Here is a 6,000-nt window from a genome sequence, read left to right on the forward strand (position 1 = left end):
ACGCTTGCTGAATTTTAAGTGTTGTTTCAGTGTTTTAGAAGTGAGTTTCTGACACCGAAATAAACTTCATCAACATCTTCTTAAGGTTCGACTTTTTCTCATACTGGTAAGGTTGTTATTGAAAGCCAGGAGGGCGTTGTGATTTCAGATTTCCTTGACCACCTCAAGAGAAGTTGGGATGGTTCCTCCAACCTACATTGTAAGTATTACCATAGGGATTATTCTGAGGTCTAGAATTGCTACCCATATAGTTGACTTGTTCGTTTGTTGTACTAGGGTCGTAGGCTAAGCATTCTGGATTATTCATCCCTCTTCCACTTGTATCACACTGCATCACTGAATGTACCTGCGTAGAACCATACAAACCATCAATTTTCTTACTTAAAAGCTCTACCTGGTTTGCTAACATGGTGACCGTGTCTACATTAAAAACACCAGCTACTTTTTTTGGCTTTGTTCTCATGATTTGCCACTGATAATTATTCAGTGACATCTCCTCTATAAACTCATAAGCTTCCTCAGGTGTTTTATTATTCAAAGTCCCACCTACGGATGCATCTATCAATTGCCTAGTTGAGGGGTTCAAACCGTTGTAAAAAGTTTGAACCTGTAGCCATAGAGGTAACCCAAGGTGAGGGCACCTTCTCAATAAGTCCTTATATCTCTATCATGCATCATATAAGGTTTCCAAATCCGTTTGTACAAAGGAGGAGATATCATTCCTCAGCTTGGTTGTCTTGGCCGGTGGAAAATACTTCAACAAGAATTTTTCGGTCATTTGTTCCCATGTAGTAATAGATCCTTGCGGTAGATAGTTCAACAACTATTTAGCTTTATTTCTTAATGAGAACGAAAACAACCATAGCCGAATGGCATCATCAGAAATGCCATTTATCTTGAAAGTGTCACAAAATTCTAGGAAATTGGCCAAATGAGTATTTGGGTCTTCGTCCTGCAAACCATCAAACTGAACAAACTGTTGAATCATTTGAATAGTGTTAGGCTTTAGTTCAAAATTATTTGTAGCAACAGCAGGTCTAACAATACTAGATTCAACCCCAGTTAAATTAGGCTTAGCGTAATCGTACATAGTACGAGGAGCAGGATTCAGATTTACAGGATTTACAGCAACCACAGGAGGTAACTGATTATTTTGATTTTTTGTCATCTCATCAGTAATAACGTCCTATTGCTCTTCTAGTGTACTCTTTCCACTTTGTTTGCTTCTCTTCGGTTCCTGCGAGCTGTACTTTCGATCTCACTGTCGAATACGAGGGGTCCTGAGGGGTTTCTTCTAGTCATAAACTAAAGGAACCTGCTAGAAGCAAACAAAAAGTAAATTAAAGTAAAAACAAAAATAAAAATGGCTAAAGTAATAAAAATTAAGTGTTCCTAATATTTTAGTCCCCGGCAACGGTGCCAAAAACTTTATGACGACACGAACTAACTAAAATACGACAAAGGCAAGCGCACCTATCGAAAGGTAGTATAGCTACGGTGAGTCGGGAATATTGTATCCACGAGGACTAAAAGTACTAGTAATTACTATCTTTTTATTATCTAACCTATAAATTGAAGGAATTGGTTTAAAATCTAATTTTAACTAAACTAATTACTAAGCGATAGAGAGCGAATTGGGAAAATAATCGAAGAAAACTTATGAGAGAGACAATACCCAGGAAAGAATCCACCTAGACTTCACTTATTATTCTAAATCTAAATTAAACGATGTATTCATTAGACTTGATCTGTAGAAATCCCTAAATTATATTACTATCTCTTTCGAGAGTAAAAATAACTGACTCTAGGTTGATTAATTGAAATCTCTTTCTAATTGAAACCCCTATCGTTGCATTAACTCGATCTATAGATTTCCCTATTAGATTTTACTCTAATCCGATAGATTTATATCACCCTATTTCTAAGGTTGCATGTAACTCCACACAATTATGCAGGATCTACTCTTAAACAGGGACTTTTGCTCCACCGAATAAGCACATCAATCATGAATTAATATCCTGAAATCATTAAAAAAGAAATAAGAACACATAATTGAGATCAAGAACAAATATTTATCATGTAATTAGAACAAATCAAATAATAAGATTCGTATTTAGGGAATTTAGTTCGTACTTTTGAGGGAAAACATCTCAACAATAAGAAAATAACAAAACATAAAGAAACCCAAAAACTTCGAGAGAAATTGAATGGAGATCTTCATTCTTGAAGGAGATCCTGCTTTTGAGTTGAATCTGTTGGCATTCTTCGAGTCTTTTCTATGTTCTACTCTCAGTGCCCTTTTAAGTCCTCTTCTAGTGTGTATTTATAAACTTTAGAATTCTCAGAAACCCCAAAAATTGACTTTTTCCTCGTGTTTTGGAAACAGGGAGCGATATCGACACGGGCTGGCACATGGGCGTGTGGCCAGCCCGTGTGAACGGTACTCAGCCCGTGTGGTTCACACGGGTGTGTGCTCAGCCCGTGTGGGATTGGCTTAGCCGTGTGGATCATTAAGATAGCCAGTTTATCCGGTTTTGGCCCGTTTTCTGCTCTTTTTGTTTCCTTATGCTCACCTAAGTATATAAACATGAAATTAAAGGATTAGGAGCATCAAATTCACTAATTTATGTAATATATCATCCAAAAACAAGCCAAGCATGGGATTAAAACATGTTACATTTATGGTTTATCATACACCATTACATTCATCAACAAAACCATTAAAACTTATCATTTTTACATTGATTCATATACCAAAAGGCTTAAAACATAACCAAATACTCATATAATATATATACCAAAACCTTATTTACATGCCACTTATAACTGGACCAAAGTGAACAATTAATTACTGAACAAGTTGTCGGATAGTGTGATCTCAAAAAGCAATTCATCGACAGCTCAAAACTGACGATCTACAAGGAAGAAAAACCAAAACAAGGTAAGCTTGTGTAAAACTTAGTAAGTTCGTAATAAACCTAAACTTTAACTTACCGTAAAGGATGTAATTTAAACATTTTACAAGATACCATTACATATTACCATTTATGGTTTAGTCTATTTCCATATAACATTTCGTATATCCATTTCTGTTTGCTCATTTTTCATCTTATAAACCCTAATAAAATAGTGTTGGATAAACGATAACAATGCTCACACAAGCTGGGATAGTAAATGCTCACACAAGCTATGACTGTAAATGCTCACACGAGTTGTCAAATGGAATGGACCTGCTCAAATGAATTGTAGGTTGGGATGTTAGGCTACATGATGCTGTTCACACGAGCTGTGGAGAATTTACAACAAATGCAGGACCTATACATCGGTAGGGCATCCAAGAACAATACCCGAAACGATAAATACCCTACTGACATGTCATTTGTATCCTAAGCATTCATTAGGTTCATACGGGCCATGATTCACATTCATATCATATATATGATTAAGCATTTCTTCATCACCTGAATTCAACTATATTTTTCCTTAAATTTCAATCATGACCCTTAATTATAATTTCATTTCAAATTGAACCATTCAAAGCTTTAAAATAGTAACACCATTAATTCAATCACAAGCATACACAAATTATATTATACTATACAAACAACAATTAACTCAATTTATACACTATACAAACTTACTAAAATTGATTCTGCAGCAAACATGACTTCAATGACTAATCATCAATTTTTTCTTTTTCGCATTTGTCTATCGATTGATTTGTTTCTTGATCTATATATAATAATTTAATTCAATTATACAATTCAAATACTTTTGAATACTAAAATTCACATAATTGAACCTTTAACCAATATTTTATAGTTTTACCCTAAACTTTTACCTTTTATTCAATTTAGTCTCACACCCGAAAGTTTCAAATCTATCACAATTTCACCAATTTCATGCTAGATGAATTTTCCCTTATTCCTTTACAGCCCATAATTATTAAAATATCACAATAATTTCATGCCAAGTTTATTATTTTATCAATTTAGTCCCTAAACTTAAAACTAACTAAAATCACTTTACAAATAACTACTAAGCTTAATAATCCATCATCAAAATTCAAAAACATCACAAATTCATCCATGACATAATTCAAAATATTTTACACTTTTACAAATTAGTTCCTGAGCTAACTAGATTAAGCTACAACGATCTCAAAAACATAAAAATTACTAAAAATGAATAGGAAAACATTTACGTGCAATCAAAATAGGCTTGGCGGAACCTTGTGTTCTCCATCAATGGTGTTTCGTAAGAAAATGAAAATTAAAATGGTTGTCTTTTGTTTTTATGTTTTAATCATTTTTAAATTATTAAACAGTTTTATATTAACATAATATTACACCAAATTTGTATAGTAACTGGCCATTATATTCCAACATGCTCAAATTGCCTCATAGGACCCTCAAAATATGATTTTATAACCATTCAGCACATATAAACTAATAGCAATTAAATTTTACGATTTTTATAATTTAGTCCTTTTTTACTTAATTATCTAAACGTTAAAATTTTTGGGTCAAATTTCAATACACCTATATAATCACTATGTAAATATTTAATAATAATGTTTAGTAGTTTGGTTTATGAAAATGAGATCTTGAAACCTCATTTTTCAAAACCAATTGACTTTAGAGACAACCACTTAAATTTAACTATTCGTTCAATTTGTAAAAATTATTAAACCAAAATCCAATATAATATTATAATTGACTCACAAATATTAAATAATAATATTTACAAACTCACTTGTTGGATTTGTAGTTTCGAAACCACTGAAAAACGGGTTGTTACACCTTGGGTTAATATTCGATCTTTCGTAAACTCATGTAAGACTTGAAAATGATTATATATTGTACTGAATGTTTGTTGTGGCTGGACATAACCATAAAACAATGTAATTTGAATATGATTAATCATAGTTGCTCCGACAATGAATGTGACATCTCGTAGCTCAGACCCGACGATCGAGTCAGGTGTCAAGGTGTTACATTTTTCCACTATCTTATACTTTAGACTATTATTTTTCACTAATTAAAATAGCTTGATTAAGTTAATTATGTCTTAATTAACACAATTATCTCCTAATCATATACGTAATAGAAAATGTCATCATCCTCCACAAATTCCTAGCAGTAAATGGTTTGATTATCATTTTGGACCTTTAGTTAATTGCTATTTAGGTTCTCAAGCTCTTTGTTAATTAAAATTCTATAGTAATTGAATTTTTACAATTTTGTCCCTGAGCTTTATTTAACTGATTTATCGGCTAAATTTCTCGACCACTCTTCAACATAGTTTAACATTAATTCCATGAATATCCCTATTTTATATTTACAAACTCAATTTATAAAATAGAATTTCAAAATTATATTTTTCAATACCACTTAAAATCAAATCGTTACAAGTTTAAACTACTCTCAAAGCATAATTCAATAAGATTGTAAAATTATAATTCAACATTATCATTTTATAATGTATTAAAATTATCAAATTAAATTTTAAATTTATAAAATTAATTTTTAAAGTTTTATGTTTTAAATATATATTTTTTAATTTTAAATAAAAAATATCAATTTAAATTTGAATTGAGCACAATCAAATCAAATTTTGTGAATCATGCTCAAAATCCATTTCATTTAAATGGACTGTGGGATTTTTATAAATCATGCCCAAAATCCACTTCATTTAAATGGAATGAGATTTTCATAATTATTTTTTTAATTTTATAAATGAAATACTATTGAGATTAGTTCATTTTATTGTATTATAAAAATAATATGTAATAAATAGAAAATAGATAAAAACAAATATAGCTTTCTGAAAATAATTAAAATTAAATTATATTTTTTTGCTGAATTACAATAAAAGGGCAAAGCCCTAACAACAATGAAATTAGTGCTTTGAACCCAGACCACACCTAGGGCAATGATGTAACATCCTTATACCATGTTTGACTCAAGGAACCTGATATAAGAATATTACATTTGGTGC

The 6,000-nt window shown here is 31.3% G+C and overlaps 1 non-coding gene across 1 annotated transcript; it reads left to right on the top strand.

Annotated features, from left to right (window-relative positions):
* Positions 1-623: 623 nt before the first annotated feature.
* LOC121207330 (small nucleolar RNA R71) lies at positions 624-730 on the top strand. The gene has a single exon (XR_005902426.1). It is a non-coding gene; the product is annotated as a small nucleolar RNA R71 (small nucleolar RNA).
* Positions 731-6,000: the final 5,270 nt, after the last annotated feature.

This window comes from Gossypium hirsutum, chromosome A01, assembly GCF_007990345.1.
Source record: "Gossypium hirsutum isolate 1008001.06 chromosome A01, Gossypium_hirsutum_v2.1, whole genome shotgun sequence".
Taxonomy (NCBI): domain Eukaryota; kingdom Viridiplantae; phylum Streptophyta; class Magnoliopsida; order Malvales; family Malvaceae; genus Gossypium; species Gossypium hirsutum.